The sequence below is a fragment of the Coregonus lavaretus genome, assembly GCF_964263955.1.
Source record: "Coregonus lavaretus genome assembly, chromosome: 32".
Lineage (NCBI taxonomy): Eukaryota > Metazoa > Chordata > Actinopteri > Salmoniformes > Salmonidae > Coregonus > Coregonus lavaretus.
In genome coordinates, this window is record NC_140019.1 from 29,285,047 (window position 1) to 29,302,691 (window position 17,645).

At 46.7% G+C, this 17,645-nt stretch overlaps 1 protein-coding gene across 2 annotated transcripts in view; it reads right to left on the reverse strand.

Moving 5' to 3' along the window:
* The window catches only part of LOC311107367 (NXPE family member 3-like), a 73,921-nt gene that overhangs the window by 14,685 nt on the left and 41,591 nt on the right, over positions 1-17,645 (reverse strand). Inside the window, exon 1 of one of the 2 annotated variants that reach the window (XM_084149859.1) lies at positions 15,450-15,486. The exons of the other annotated variant lie outside the window; for it this stretch is intronic. The gene's annotated coding sequence lies outside the window, so the exon portion shown is untranslated. Of the gene's footprint in view, positions 1-15,449; positions 15,487-17,645 lie in introns of those variants that run through there. 2 annotated transcript variants of the gene reach the window in all.

Genomic DNA, 17,645 nt, shown 5'->3' on the forward strand with positions numbered 1-17,645 from the left:
TGTCATGTTTCGGAGGATGCATGACTCGACCGTCACCTCCCGAGTCCGTTGGGGAGTTGCAGCGAAGAGACAAGATCGAAATTGCAGAGAAAAAGGGGGTAAAATTCAACAACAAAAAATAAAAATAAAAACGATTTTAGCGAGATAAGGATTTCTCTATCTTTACAAATATGTTTTGTGGTTCTTTTTGGTTGCATTTCTATGTTGAAATGTTTACGAAAAACTTGGTGAATTTTTTGGCCATTCTCCAACCTTTTTTTAGATAAATGAAACCAGATCTTTTCGCGTCTAGATTATTCAGTGTTTCAGTAGTACATTCATCAACATCACTGATGTGTAATGTTAGTTTTTCTATTTCTGTTGTAAGTCGTTTCTCTGCTGATCGAAACCATTTTTGTTTTTGGGATGAAAACTGAATTAAGTGGCCTCTAAAGGCATGTTGAAAGGCATCCCATACTGAACCTGTATTGTGCATGAAAAATCTGTTATGAATTTCTTAGTTTTTGTCAAGAAAGTACTGTCAGTCAATAAATCCTGATAAAATTTCTAATATCCCCTTCCTTGTGGAAAGTCTGTCATAGTTATCTGGAGGGATATAAGTTCATGGTCTGATCACATTCGATGCTCAAATCAATACTTTTTTCACTTTTGGCACCATAGTAAATGATACCACAAAATAATCAATCCGGCTAGCTTGATTATGCCTCCTCCAAGTATATCTTACAAGATCCGGGTATTTAAGCCTAATATTCGTTATCTCTTTGAGTGCCAGGGCTGATAGTTGGTAGTATGATTGCCTTTACGGTCTATTGTTGTGCACAAAACTACCATTATAATATAATTATTTGTATCTTGGAGACTAACTTTATTATAAGTATTTGGTCACACTTTATTTGTATAGTCCAGATAGTTCACCTTTAGACGCATCTGTCATATTATCAACAAACTATCTGTTGATAAGCAACTGCTTGCTAAGGTTACAGGTAGGGTTAGGGTAAGGGTGAGTAGATAGTTGAAATGTTACTGATAGTCTGTAGAAAGGAGTTTGGATCATCATTATTCGGTCCATATAGATTTATGAGCCACATTGGCTTATTGTCAAGTAGTATATTTAGGGCAATCCATCTTCCTTGATGATCTATTTTAACTGATTGCACCTCAAGATCTAGACAGTTTTTCAGTAGGATCATAACACCTTTTGAATTCCTTAGCCCATGACAGAAATAGATTTAACCATCCCACTCTTTTTCCCAGGCCACTTTGTCAGAAGATATCGAATGAGTTTCCTGTAAAGAATAAATATGGTAATCCTTCTCCTTTAGCCATGTAAAAACTGCTATTATTTTCCTATTATCAGCCAAACCATTGGAATTATAGCTAGCTATATTCAAGTCACCAATTACCATGATGGGTTATATTTTGAGATACTTACCACTATCCTTATTATTTTGAAATACTTATCCATACCTATCAGTACCACCAGAATCAATGTCTGTCTGTTATCTACGTAGCTGTACTATGATAGAAGCCTGTCTGTTATCTACGTAGCTGTACCATGATAGACGCCTGTCTGTTATCTATGTAGCTGTACCATGATAGAAGCCTGTCTGTTATCTACGTAGCTGTACCATGATAGACGCCTGTCTGTTATCTACATAGCTGTACCATGATAGAAGCCTGTCTATTATCTACGTAGCTGTACCATGATAGACGCCTGTCTGCTATCTACGTAGCTGTACCATGATAGATGCCTGTCTGTTATCTATGTAGCTGTACCATGATAGAAGCCTGTCTGTTATCAACGTAGCTGTACCATGATAGACGCCTTTCTGTTATCAACGTAGCTGTACCATGATAGAAGCCTGTCTGTTATCTATGTAGCTGTACCATGATAGAAGCCTGTCTGTTATCTACGTAGCTGTACCATGATAGAAGCCTGTCTGTTATCTACGTAGCAGTACCATGATAGAAGCCTGTCTGTTATCTATGTAGCTGTACCATAATAGATGCCTGTCTGTTATCTATGTAGCTGTACCATGATAGAAGCCTGACTGTTATCTACGTAGCTGTACCATGATAGAAGCCTGTCTGTTATCTACATAGCTGTACCATGATAGAAGCCTGTCTGTTATCTACGTAGCTGTACCATGATAGAAGCCTGTCTGTTATCTACGTAGCTGTACCATGATAGAAGCCTGTCTGTTATCTACGTAGCTGTACCATGATAGAAGCCTGTCTGTTATCTATGTAGCTGTACCATAATAGATGCCTGTCTTATCTATGTAGCTGTACCTTGATAGATGCCCTGCTAAACATACTGCAGACATCCAGTTGTCCTCCAATTTCCCACTTGCAGCACAAAGCAGGTTAGCAGCAGTAAACATTTCTATCCCTTTTGCCTCGGTTGTACTATAAAACTTTTGTGTATATATATTTTTTTCCGAATACCTTAATTCCTTTCACATTAGATGGATAGTATGCGTAATAATTTTAGGCACTTCTTTCAAAAGGAGAGCTACCTTTGACAAAGGAACTGGCAGTAGAAAATCTACATTTAGGCAAGCAGATATTATTTTATGTTATAGCTTGAGATTCCCAAAGGTTGCGTGTTCGAATCTCATCATGGAAATTTGAGCTAATTAGCAACTTTGCAACTACTTACTACTTTTCAGCTTCTTTGCTAACCCTTCCCCTAACACTAACCTTAACCTTTTAACTAACCCTTCCCTTAACCCTAACCCTGACCCCTAGAGCTAACGTTAGCCAGCTAGCTAACGTTAGGGTTAGCCACCTAGTTAACGTTAACCACAACAAATTGGAATTCATAACATATCATACGTTTAGTAAATTTGTAACATATTGTATGAATTGCAATTCATAACATTGAACGAATTGCAATTCGTAACATGTCATATGAAATGGATGATGGACATCCACAAATTAATAGTTACCTTACGAAACGTAACATACAGTATCATACTAAATGGAGTGTCTCGGATTTACGTACAGAATAATGAGAAATGGCCTCCCGAGTGGAGCAGCGGTCTAAGGCACTGCATCACAGTGCTAGAGGCGTCACTACAGACCCGGGTTCGATACCAGACTGTGTTGCAGCCGGCCGCGACCGGAAGACCCTTGAGGCGGCGCGTAATTGGCCCAGCGTCATCCGGGTTAGGGGAGGGTTTGGCTAGAGACTCCTTGTTGCGGGCCAGGCGCATGCACACTGATTCGTGTGGCTGGCTTCCAAGTTAAGAGAGCAGTGTGTCAAGAAGCAGTGCGGCTTGGTAGGGTCGTATTTCGGAGGACGCATGGCTCTCAACCTTCAACTCTCCCAAGTCCGTACGGGAGTTGCAGTGATGGGACAAGACTGTAACTACCAATTGGGGAGAAAAAAGTAAATAAAAATATATTTTTTAATATTATAATGCAAAATGCTCTGAGACCACGTTGCATATGGTCCCTATTATCATCACCATATAGCCATGATAGTGGGATGCCTACACGCCCCCACCCTCACATCTCTACATATCTCCCCTTCCCTTCCACTAGTACACACTCACACACTCACACGCATCCAACCTCAAGCTCACGATCCCGATTCTCCGACAGACCCTCACACACTTGTTCCACTCCCGAGCCCAGCTCAAGAGTAGACTTGCTAAGTGAATGTGGATACCGTTGTAGCCGTTCAAGAGGAGCATCCACATTTTCCCGGGATGGGTAGATTTCAATTGCCCAATGTCTAGTCCTGGCTGATGGAGCTCAGATACCCCCCTCCCCCTCAATACCCTCACGCTGGTCCCCCGAGGCGACCCTTCTTCTTCAGCACCTCTGTGCTGTCAGGTGTCTAATGTAGTTAGGGTTGGGCAACTTTCCATCATGATAAGACAAAATGATAAGTATCACCGCTTTAATATTTAGTATTTTATTATTACTTTTTGAAAGTATTTCCCATCTCTGCACAAACATGGCTACTCACACTCTATGGCACAACTCTTCCTTGCAGACACACATGGACAGACATTTGCACCCACTTCCTTACTCACTCACTTGCATCTCTTCAGATTCATTCAAAGATAGACACAAAAGTATTCAGACCCCTTGGATTTCTCCACATTGTTTTGTGTTACAAAGTGGGATTAAAAATAATGTTCTTGTGAATTTGTCAACAATAGACACAAAATACTCTAATATCAAAGTGAATGTATTTTTTATATATTGTTAAAGATGAATAAAAATGCAATAACTAAAATAGTCGTTGCATAAGTATTCAGCTCCCGGAATCAATACATGTTACAAACACCTTTGGCAGCGATTACAGCTGTGAGTCTTCTTGGGTAAGTCTCTAAAAGCTTAGTTTGCATACCTGGATTGTGCAATATTTGCCAATTATTATTTTCAAAAATCTTCAAGCTCTGTCATGATGTTGAGGATAATGGCTGGACAGCAAGTCCTGCCATAGATTTTCAAGCAGATTTAAGTCAAAACTGTAACTTGGCCACTCAGGTTGTAGGTTATTGTCCTCCTACTGAAAGGTGACTTCCTTTCCCAGTGTCTGGTGTAAAGCAGGTTCTCCTCTAGGATTTTGCCTGTGCTTACCACCATCCCGTTTCTTTTTATCCTGAAAAACTCCCCAGTATTTTCCAAAGTCAAGCAAGCCATGATGCAGCCAACACCATGCTTGAAAATATGGAGGCAGTTACTCAGTGATGTGTTGTATTTGCCCCAACATAAGGCTTTGCATTTAAGATGGAAGCCACTCCTGAGAAAGGCATGACAGCACTCCTGGTGAAACAACAATGGAACTCTTTGGCCTGAATGCAAAGCACTATGTCTGGAGAAGACCAGGCACAGCTCATCACCCGTCTAACACCATCCCTACTGTGAAGCATGGATGGCAGCATCATGCTATGTTTTTCAGCAGCAGGGACTGGTAATGATAGAGGGAACATTGAATGGAGCCAAAAATAGGCAAATCCTTGACGAGAACCTGCTTCAAAGCGCAAACGACCTTAGGCTGGGGCAAATATTTACATTCCAACAGGACAATGACCCCAAGCATACAGCCAAAGCAATGCTGGAATGGCTTCAGAACACGAATGTGAAAGTCCTTGAGTGTCCCAGCCAACGCCCAGACCTGAATACCATTGAAAATCTGTGGAAAGACTTGAAGATTGCTGTTCACCTCCACTCCCCATCTAACTTAACAAAGCTTGAGAAAATCTGCAAGGAAGAATGGGAGAAAATCCCCAAATACAGATGTGCAAAGCTGATACAGCCATACCCAAGATGACTCAAAGCTGTAAACACCACCAAAGGTGCTTCTATAAAGTATTGACAAAGGGGAGGGAATACTTATATAAATGAGATATCTGTATTTAATTTTCAATAACTTTGCAGACATTTCTCACTTTGTCATTATGAGGTATTGTGTGTAGATGGGTGAGAATACTGTTTTATTTCAATCAATTTTGAATTCAGGGTGTAACACAAAGAAATGTGGAATAAGTAAATGGCTATGAATATTTTCTGAAGGCAATATATGACGTACTATGGGGAGTCAACATTGACCAATCATATTAATCTGAAGAAAACTGAAAACACGCCCAACAGGCCAATGAATGCTGAGACTGCCCTCGGAAACCCCGCCTTCCTGGCTATAACACCGGGGCTCGCATTCATTTCCTCAAATCAGTTGCGCTCTTCAGTGAGCCTAAACCCCCTGACGGCGCGGGTCCAAAATACACATGACAATAAGTATGTGGACACCTGCTCGTCGAACATCTCATTCCAAAATCATGAGCATTTGCTGCTATAACAGCCTCCACTCTTCTGGGAAGGCTTTCCACTAGATGTTGGAACATTGCTCTAGGGACTTGCTTCCATTCAGCCACATTCAGACACAAGAGTATTAGTGAGGTCAAGCACTGATGTTGGGCGAGAAAGCCAGGCTCACAGTCGGCGTTCCAATTAATCTCAGAGATGTTTTACGGGGTTAACGTCAGGGCTCTGTGCAGGCCAGTCAAGTTCTTCCTCACCGACCTCGACAAACCATTTGTGTATGGACCTCGCTTTGTGCACGGGGGCATTGTCATGCTGAAACTGGAAAGGGCCTTCCCCAAACAGTTGCCACAAAGTTGGAAGTGCATTATTGTCTAGAACCCTCAAACTCAACTCTGGACCTCGAAGCCAGTGCCACTGCATTTTTTTATTGTTCCCCTCTAATCAGGGACTGATTTAAACCTTGGGCACCAGGTGGGTGCAATTCAGTATCAGGTAGAACAAAAAAACAGCAGGCTCTGGACCTTACAGGGTAAAAGTTGAGTACCTCTGCTCTAGAATGTCATTGTATGCTGTAGTATTAAGATTTCCCTTCACTGGAACAAAGGGGCCTAGCCCGAACCATGAAAAACAGCCCCAGACCATTATTCCTCCTCCACCAAACTTGACAGTTGGCACTATGCATTCGGGCAGGTAGAAATCTCCTGGCATCTGCCAAATCCAGATTCGTCCGTCGGACTGCCAGATGGTGAAGCGTGATTCATAATTCCAGAGAATGCGTTTCCACTGTCCAATGGCGGCGAGCTTTACACCACTCCAGCCAACGCTTGGCATTGTGCAATGTGATCTTAGGCTTGTGTGCTGCTGCTCGGCCATGGAAACGCATTTCATGAAGCTCCCGACGAACAATTATTGTGCTGACGTTGCTTCCAGAGGCAGTTTGGTACTCGGTAGTGAGTGTTGGAACCGAGGACAGACACTTTTACACGCTACGCGCTTCAGCATTCGCCGGTCTCATTTTGTGAGCTTGTGTGGTCTACCACTTCGCGGCTGAGCTGTTGTTGCTCCTAGACATTTCCATTTCACAATAACAGCACTTACAGTTGACCATGGCAGCTCTAGCAGGGCAGCAATTTTATGAACAAAATTGTTGGAAAGGTGGCATCCTATGACAGTGACACGTTGAAAGTCACTGAGCTCTTCAGTAAGGCCATTCTACTGCCAATATTTGTCTATGGAGATTGCATGGCTGTGTGCTCGATTTTATACACTTGTCAGCAACGGGTGTGGCTGAAATAGCCAAATCCACTAATTTGAAGGGGTGTCCACATACTTTTGTATATATAGTGTTTGTTATATCTCGTTCCCTCCTTCAGGGAACAGTAGTTATATATATAACTGTATGCTCCCTTTCAATCGGTCACTCTGTATAACATACTATGGGGACATACAATCACACCCCAAGCCGGCTTAGAGGGTACCAAACTAGGAGGCCCACGGCAGCCCAAACACACACAGGTTCCACTGGCTCCAAAAAGGGGTTACAGAAGCCACTAATACTTAACCAAGACGCCTGAACTGTCAGAGCCTCATGAGGCCTGAACTGTCAGAGCCCCATATAGGGAACCAGAACCACCTGCTGCAGCTTGGCTATGCGCACTGACCTTAGACATTAAAACTAGTAGATAGTGATGTCTATGGGGCCTCCTCGTAGCCTGCTGCCCTGTGATTTGTCTGTGCCAACATGTGATCCTGTGTGACGACAAATGTAGTAGTCAGAATGGATCACTATTTAATTAAATATTTCGATTTGTAGCAAACTTAAAAATAATTCAACGTGGGGATCCACATTTTAGAGCTCAAAACTGCCATCTAAATGAATGTTGTTTGGCCGATCTGGCGATCGTAACTTACATAGGCTTTCTAGGGCAGACCAGGGCTTTTGACACCGCAAGGTTGCTACGCAGTAGCCGACCAGCAGAGCTTGTGACTTCACTGACACGCCGTCACTGCAGCCCAAGTCCATAATCCCCCGCGGTTCCAACAATACTTACCTTGCGAACCTGAAATGTCAGAAATCGTACAAGGACCCGCAAGTCCAAAACAACAGAACACCTGTTGTGACTTGGTAAAGTGCACACACTCTGCATAGCATCGACCAGAGTCAATGGACCGCCGCAGCCCAAGGCTCAAACCCATAGGGAAACTGTGGTAACCTGGATAAAGGTGTAACCTGCGCGCAGCTTAACACCCACTCCAGGACCCCGCCATAAGAACACTATGAGCCACACTGGGAGCAGTTACATCCAAGTGATAAAACCTAAAAAAGTATGTGGGGAACCCAACTTGCTGAAGCACCGATATCACCAATCATCATATCCCTGAACAATGCAAACGAAGCCGCCACACCCCTAGTGTGAGCACGCACACCGCTAGGCAACCCTTGTCCTTTGCTGTCACACGCCATAGAGATAGCCTCCACAATCCAATGAGAAAGACACTGCTTAGAAAGCGCCATACCCCGAGCTGGATTAGCAAAACAGACAAAAAGCTGGTCACAAACTCGGGTATCCTTGTAATAATAATAAATAATATGCCATTTAGCAGACGCTTTTATCCAAAGCGACTTACAGTCATGCGTGCATACATTTTTGTGTATGGGTGGTCCCGGGGATCGAACCCACTACCTTGGCGTTACAAGCGCCGTGCTCTACCAGCTGAGCTACAGAGGACTACACAAGGTGCGTAAAGCCAAACGGAGGAGGTGAGAAAGGGAAAACCATAGACTTACAGTACCAGTCAAAAGATTGGACACACCTACTCATTGAAGGGTTTTTCTTTATTTTTACTATTTTCTACAATGTAGAATAATAGTGAAGACATCAAAACTATGAAATAACACATATGGAATCATGTAGTAACCAAAATAAGAGTTAAACAAATCAAAATATATGTTATATTTGAGATTCTTCAAAGTAGCCACCCTTTGCCTTGATGACAGCTTTGCACACTCTTGGCATTCTCTCAACCAGCCTCATGAGGAATGCTTTTCCAATGGTCTTGAAGGAGTTCCCACATATGCTGAGCACCTGTTGGCTGCTTTTCCTTCACTCTGCGGTCCAACTCATCCGAAAACATCTCAATTGGGTTGAGGTCGGGTGGTGGGGAGGCCAGGTCATCTGATGCAGCACTCCATCACTCTCCGTCTTGGTCAAATAGCCCTTAAAAATTAAGAAAAACCCTGGAATGAGTAGGTGTGTCCAAACCTTTGACTGGTACTGTAGGTATAACCTTGGGAGCAAACTGCATTAGGACGTAACCTCACTTTGAAGTCGCCAGGCGCAAACTCCAAACAGAAAGGGTGTGCTGATAGCTCGTGGAGATCCCCAACGCGCTTGACCGACGTCAAGGCCATGAGCAGGGCAGTCTTGGTGGGAAGGACCTTCAGGTCCACAGACTCAGAGTTCAAACGAAGGCTCATACATAGTGTACAGGACCAAAGCCAAGTCCCAGGTCGGAGCCATAGGCTCTTGCAAGAACATCAAAATGTCCACCCAAGAGCTCTGAAAAGGAGAAACTCCATCAACCTGACACCAACCTTCAAATGCACACCGCTTATATATATACAAGCCTCTCGTAGAGGGCACACGCGCCATAGTCGTAATCACGTTCGAGGGTAAACCCCTAGCCATCAAATTCAACCTTTCAGTGGCCAAACCTACAGATCCCATATCTGCGGTCGTGGGTGCAATAGATCTCGATGACACGGACCCCCTACGGGTCCCCACCCAACAGGCGGATGACCAACAGACCCTCCTGACGGACCCTCTCCACGGTGGCCTGTATCAGGTCCACCGGAGAAACGCATAGAGCAGGGTCCAGGGCCACTGATACACCCCCCCCCCCCCCCCCTCCCACGGAAAGTAGAACTGCAACAACGTTGAGAGATCTGGGAAGGTACATCGGCCAGGTTTAGGGGAGGGATACCCAGCAATAAAACAGATGCATCAAAAGAAGTCCCAGAGGCACCACAGCTATCATAGAGGCCATCAGACCCAATAACCGCAGGCACAAGCGAAAAGTGCCCCAGCGGAAACCGTGCCAAACAGAGACAGAATTTGCTGGGCTGCACCGACTGTATTAGCTGTCACAGCGTGAGCATTTTGAACTTGCACACCTTGAGGTGCTTGTCCAAACCATGGAAGTCCAGGATGGGATGCAGCATTCTATTGCTCTTAGGAACTAGGAAATACCTGCTGTACCAACCGCTCCGTACCTCCGACAAGGGAACCACCAGAATAGCCCTCTTTCAATTAAGAGGAATTCTCCTTTTAAAACAGGTGCTAGGACACACCCATGATGACATCTCGCATGCCCGCCACTGGGTGGAGCACACGGCCAACCTCCCATACATTGACATCTGAAGGAGCGGAGCACCACCTGGAGGACTAGGATAATGTGGTTATTTTGTCATGTCCTCTCACACCCGCCACTCCCAACAACCTTGTGTCCGACTGTGGGGAAGAGACTGATTTATGCTCATATATGGGTGATACCATACTTTCCATACCCTTGGACACCACAGATCCTTCGGTAGACGCACTGCACTCACTAATGCAAGTCGCTCTGGATAACAGGATCCACCAAATGACCAAAATGCAAATGCACAATGCCACCATTGACAGCCTAAAAAGGCCCTGCTTGGCCTTCTCAGTGGTGCATTTGCCACTCACTCCTTCTCAATGGTGCACCACTCATTTCATTCCGATCTCCTCTGCATTTTTGTAGCCATTTGCTACAGCCTGTCAACTATGCCTCTGCCTATCCCTGTTCTCTCGTCTCTGCACAGGCTACACAAACAACGCACAACATCGCGCGGCTGCTGCCTCTCCAACCTGGTGGTCCCTGCTCGCACCCCTCACCTGGAGTTCCAGGTCGCAGGCAGCCTCTGGAACTGCCGTTCTGCTGCCAACAAAGCTGACTTCATCCCAGCCTATGCCAACCTCCAGTCCCTCGACTTCCTGGCGCTGACGGAAACATGGATCACCACTGAAAACACGGCTACTCCTACTGCTCTCTCCTCGTCTGACCATGTGTTCTCGCATACCCCGAGAGCATCTGGTCAGAGGGGTGGTGGTGCAGGAATCCTCATCTCTCCCAAGTGGACATTCTCAATTTTTCCCCTAACCCATCTGTCTATCTCCTCATTTGAATTCCATGCTGTCACAGTCACTAACCCATTTAAGCTTAATATCCTTGTCATCTATCGCCCTCCAGGTTCCCTTGGAGAGTTCATCAACGAGCTTGACGCCTTGATAAGTTCCTTTCCTGAGGATGGCTCACCCCTCACAGTTTTGGGGGATTTCAACCTCCCTATGTCCACGTTTGACTCATTTCTCTCTGCCTCCTTCTTTCCACTCCTCTCCTCTTTTGACCTCACCCTCTCACCGTCCCCCCCTACTCACAAGGCAGGCAATACGCTTGACCTCATCTTCACTAGATGCTGCTCCTCTACTAATCTCACTGCAACTCCCCTCCAAGTCTCCGACCACTACTTTGTTTCCTTTTCTCTCTCGCTCTCCTCCCACACTACTCACTCTGCCCCTACACAGATGGTAATGCGCCGCCGCAACCTTCGCTCTCTCTCTCCCACTACTCTCTCCTCTTCCATCCTATCATCTCTTCCCTCTGCTCAATCCTTCTCCCTCCAATCTCCTGATTCTGCCTCCTCAACCCTCCTCTCCTCCCTTTCTGCATCCTTTGACTCTCTGTGTCCCCTATCCTCCCGGCCGGCTCGGTCCTCCCCCCCAGCTCCGTGGCTTGATGACTCACTGCGAGCTCACAGAACAGAGCTCCGGGCAGCGGAGCGGAAATGGAAGAAAACTAAACTCCCTACCGACCTGGCATCTTTTCACTCCCTCCTCTCTACATTTTCTTCATCTGTTTCTGCTGCTAAGGCCACCTTCTACCACTCTAAATTCCAAGCATCTGCCTCTAACCCTAGGAAGCTCTTTGCCACATTTTCCTCCCTCCTGAATCCTCCTCCCCCCCCCCCCCACCTCCTCTCTCTCTGTGGATGACTTCGTCAACCACTTTGAAAAGAAGGTTGACGACATCCGATCCTCGTTTGTTAAGTCTAATAACACTGCTGGTCCTGCTCACACTGCCCTACCCTATGCTTTGACTTCTTTCTCCCCTCTCTCTCCAGATAAAATCCTGCGACTTGTGACTGCAGGCCGCCCAACAACCTGCCCGCTTGACCCCATCCCCTCCTCCCTTCTCCAGACCATCTCCGGTGACCTTCTCCCCTACCTCACCTCGCTGATCAACTCATCCTTGACCGCTGGCCATGTCCCTTCCGTCTTCAAGAGAGCGAGAGTTGCTCCCCTCCTCAAAAAACCAACACTCGACCCCACTGATGTCAACAACTACAGACCAGTATCCCTTCTTTCTTTTCTTTCCAAAACTATTGAGCGTGCCGTCTTTAGCCAACTCTCTTGCTATCTCTCTCAGAATGACCTTCTTGATCCAAACCAATCAGGTTTCAGGACAGGTCATTCAACTGAGACTGCTCTTCTCTGTGTCACGGAGACTCTCCGCACTGCTAAAGCTAACTCTCTCTCCTCTGCTCTTGTCCTTCTAGACCTGTCTGCTGCCTTTGATACTGTGAACCATCAGATCCTCCTCTCCACCCTCTCCGAGATGGGCATCTCCGGCGCGGCTCACTCCTGGATTGCGTCCTACCTGACCGGTCGCTCCTACCAAGTGGCGTGGCGGGAAGCTGTCTCCGCACCACGTGCTCTCACCACTGGTGTCCCCCAGGGATCGGTTCTGGGCCCTCTCCTTTTCTCCCTATACACCAAGTCACTTGGCTCTGTCATATCCTCACATGGTCTCTCCTATCATTGCTACGCTGACGATACACAACTAATCTTCTCCTTTCCCCCTTCTGATAACCAGGTGGCGAATCGCATCTCTGCATGTCTGGCAGACATATCAGTATGGATGACGGATCACCACCTCAAGCTGAACCCTGGCAAGACGGAGCTGCTCTTCCTCCCGGGGAAGGACTGCCCGTTCCATGATCTCGCCATCACGGTTGACAACTCCGCTGTGTCCTCCTCCCAGAGTGCGAAGAGCCTAGGCGTGACCCTGGACAACACCCTGTCGTTCTCCGCCAACATCAAGGCGGTGACCCGCTCCTGCAGGTTCATGCTCTACAACATTCGGAGAGTGCGACCCTGCCTTACACAGGAAGCGGCGCAGGTCCTGGTCCAGGCACTTGTCATCTCCCGTCTGGACTACTGCAACTCGCTGTTGGCTGGGCTCCCTGCCTGTGCCATTAAACCCCTACAACTCATCCAGAATGCCGCAGCCCGTCTGGTGTTCAACCTTCCCAAGTTCTCTCACGTCACCCCCCTCCTCCGCACACTCCACTGGCTTCCAGTTGAAGCTCGCATCCGCTACAAGACCATGGTGCTTGCCTATGGAGCAGTGAGGGGAACGGCACCTCTGTACCTTCAGGCTCTGATCAGTCCCTACACCCAAACGAGGACATTGCGTTCATCCACCTCTGGCCTGCTGGCTCCCCTTCCTCTGCGGAAGCACAGCTCCCGCTCAGCCCAGTCAAAACTGTTCGCTGCTCTGGCACCCCAATGGTGGAACAAGCTCCCTCACGACGCCAGGACAGCGGAGTCACTCACCACCTTCCGGAGACATTTGAAACCCCACCTCTTTAAGGAATACCTGGGATAGGATTAGTGTATTCCTTCTAACCCCCCCCCCCCCCCCCCCCCCCCCCAAAATTGTAAAGTGGTTATCCCACTGGCTATAGGGTGAACGCACCAATTTGTGAGTCGCTCTGGCTAAGAGCGTCTGCTAAATGACGTTAATGTGCCCTTGAGCAAGGCACTTAACCCTAATTGCTCCTGTAAGTCGCTCTGGTTAAGAGCGTCTGCTAAATGACTAAAATGTAAATGTATGTAAAATGTGCATGACATCGAAGCCCCACATATGAAAAAGATCAGGGTCCAGATATCATACCCGAATATCCTAGTCATAATCAAGAGCTGGATGCGCATTTTCCCAGCATGAAGGTCATATTGCACCAGTCGCATGACAGGCGGGGAACAACTCCGACCACAGTTTCAACTGTTCTGCCTGCGGCTATGGAACCCTGACCTGTTCACCTTGTCCAGGACCTGCTGTTTTCGACCTCCTCTCTCTCTATCCCATCTACTGTCTCAACCTCTGAATGCCCGGCTATGAAAAGCCACTGACATTTACTCCTGAGGTGCTGACCTGTTGCACCCTCTACAACCACTGTGATTATTATTTGACCCTACTGGTCATCTATGAACATTTGAACATCTTGAAGAACAATCTGGCCTTAACGGCCATTTACTCTTATAATCTCCATCCGTCACAGCCAGAAGAGAACAGGATACCCCTCAGAGCCTGGTTCCTCTCTAGGTTTCTTCCTAGGGAGTTTTTCCTAGCCACCATGCTACATCTGCATTGCTTGCTGTTTGGGGTTCTAGGCTGGGTTTCTGTATAAGCTTTTTCTGTATAAGCTTTTTCTTCAAAGAGAGGACCTTCTCCAGTAACCCCAATCTTCCTAAGAAGTCAGTGTACAAAAGAGTGAACTCAGCCGGTGACACAAACTGGTCCGAGCCAAGGCAGCCTGAGCGTTTTCCACCCCAGGCAAACAAGACAGCACTTCTAAGTATCTTTAATTTTCATTGTGAAACCACATGCCCTAGAACACGGTCGGAGGTTCATATCCGTCTGGTTAGCCTTTTGAACTTACTCTTACCACTGGCCATCTTACTCAAGCAAGGAAGCACTGGCTACACAAGCAGAGCAGAAGTGGTAGTCTTTTAGCAAACACAAATCCTACCCAAGCAAGGAAGCATTAGCTACACAAGCAGAAAGTAGTTCGCTTTTAGTAAACACAAACACCAACATCTAGGGGGACGAGTACTCGCTCCCCACTAACAGACACCTAAGCTGGAGCTGAATCTAGTAGTCTTAGTGTGCTTGAAAAGTTTGTAAATTGCGTGACACTTTGTCCTTCAGGCCTGAAAAGCAAAGAATTGAGAAAAGTAATGCAAGCCCCAGTGTTATAGCCAGGAAAGCGGGACTTCCGAGAGCAGGCTCTGCATTCATTGGCCCGTTGGGCGTGTTTTTAGTTTTCTTCAGGTCGGTAACTGCACATAGTATGTTACACCAGGTGACCAACAAAGGGAACCATGCCTTACAAAATAAATGTTGAACTGTCCCTTTTGTTGTCTGCTTCAAAATGCCTGCTCAACTAAGACCTAGAACCTGTCACTTTTCACTTTGTGACACTACCGCTCAATAAAATGAATCTCATGTTCCAGAAATACTATAAGTATTTATTATTGGACCACTCTATATGGCATATAAACATGAATTATGCTGTACCAGACGTGTGATTTCTGTTGCTCACTATATTTGTCACATAAGCAGCAAAATAGGGGGGTAAAACACAATGTGTGAACGCACCCCCAAGCACTGATGGCAAACCAACCCTAAATCCTTTCATGCGAACATTCAACATTTTAAACTATCCCTCACCACAGATCCAATGATATTGACAAAGTAGATAAAACATTAATGAAAACCTTATAATACATTTAACATACCCAGAAACGTTGATAGACACGCAGTGTTGCTGGAAGGACAAACTCTAATATGTCTATTACATATTAACTAAACTTCTGAGGCTGAACGCCCTTTGAAAGAGTTGAAGTTGGAAGTTTACATACAGTGAGGGGAAAAAAGTATTTGATCCCCTGCTGATTTTGTATGTTTGCCCCCTGACAAAGACATGATCAGTCTATAATTTTAATGGTATGTTTATTTGAACAGTGAGAGACAGAATAATAACAAAAAAATCCTGAAAAACGCATGTAAAAAATGTTACAAATTGATTTGCATTTTAATTAGGGAAATAATAATAAACATACAAAATCAGCAGGGGATCAAATACTTTTTTCCCTCACTGTACACCTTAGCCAAATACATTTTAACTCAGTTTTACACAATTCCTGACATTTAATCCTAGTAAAAATTCCCTGTCTTAGGTCAGTTAGGATCACCACTTTATTTTAAGAATGTGAAATGTCAGAATAATAGTAGAGAGAATTATTTATTTCAGCTTTATTTCTTTCAGCACATTCCCAGTGGGTCAGAAGTTTACATACACTCAATTAGTATTTGGTAGCATTGCCTTTAAATTGTTTAACTTGGGTCAAACGTTTCGGGTAGCCTTCCACAAGCTTCCCAAAATAAGTTGGGTGAATTTTGGCCCATTCCTCCTGATAGAGCTGGTGTAACTGAGTCAGGTTTGTTGGCCTCCTTGCTCGCACAAGTTTTTTCATTTCTGCCCACAAGTTTTCTATAGGATTGAGGTCAGGGATTTGTGATGGCAACTCCAATACCTTGACTTTGTTGTCCTTAAGCCATTTTGCCACAACTTTAGAAGGATGCTTGGGGTCATTGTCCATTTGGAAGACTAATTTGCCACCAAGCTTTAACTTCCTGACTGATGTCTTGAGATGTTGCTTCAATATATCCACATAATTTTCCTTCCTCATTATGCCATCTATTTTGTGAAGTGCACCAGTCCCTCCTACTGTCACGATCGTTGGTTAGAGATGAGGACCAAGGCGCAGCGTTGAAGGTGAACATATCCTTTTATTACTGATCACACGATCAAAACAATAAACGATAACGTGACATCTACAGTTTAACACAAACCGAAATGAACAAGAAACCACAAACACAAAGTGAAAGACCGACAGTTAAATATGGCTCCCAATCAGAGACACCCAGCTGACACTCGTTGCCTCTGATTGGGAGTCACTCAGCCTAACATAGAAAATCAAACATAGAATTACACACCCTGGCTCAACATAACATAGTCCCCAGAGCCAGGGCGTGACAGTACCCCCCCCCAAAGGCGCGGACTCCGGCCGCGCCAAACAACCACAACAGGGGAGGGACCGGGTGGGCACTCCGCCTCGGCGGCGGATCCGGCTCCGGACATGACCCAGGCACGGGTTGTGCTGGACTGACGACGCACACCCCTGGCTTGATGCGTGGAGGAGGAACGGGCCGGACCGGGCTGACGAAGCGCACCCCTGACTTGGTGCGGGGAGCAGGAATGAGCCGGACCGGGCTGACGACGCGCACCACTGACCCGGTGCGGGGAGCTTGGACGGGCCGGACCGGGCTGGCGACGCGCACCACAGACTTGGTGCGGAGAGCAGGAACGGGCCGGACAGGGCTGACGAAACGCACCATAGACTTGGTGCGGAGAGCAGGCACGGGCCGTGCCGGACTGACGACGCACACCACTGGCTTGGTGCGGGAAGCTTGGATGGGCCGGACTGGGCTGGCGACGCGCACCACAGACTTGGTGCGGAGAGCAGGAACGGGCCGGACAGGGCTGACGAAACGCACCATAGACTTGGTGCAGAGAGCAGGCACGGGCCGTGCCGGACTGACGACGCACACCACTGGCTTGGTGCGGGAAGCTTGGATGGGCCGGACTGGGCTGGCGACGCGCACCACAGACTTGGTGCGGAGCGCAGGAACGGGCCGGGCTGGGCTGTCGACGCACACCGTAGGTTTGGTGCGGGGAGCAGGAATAGACCGGACCGTACTGGGGACACACACCACTGGCTCTACACCGGGATCTGGAACGGGCCGGACCGGACTGGCAACACACGCCAGTACCTCTCGCCGTGCCTCTACACCCTCCATCCCCTCTTCTACCAGTGGCCCCCGTAACCTGGCGGCCTCCTCTGCAACCCCGCTGGACCGCTCCATAGCGG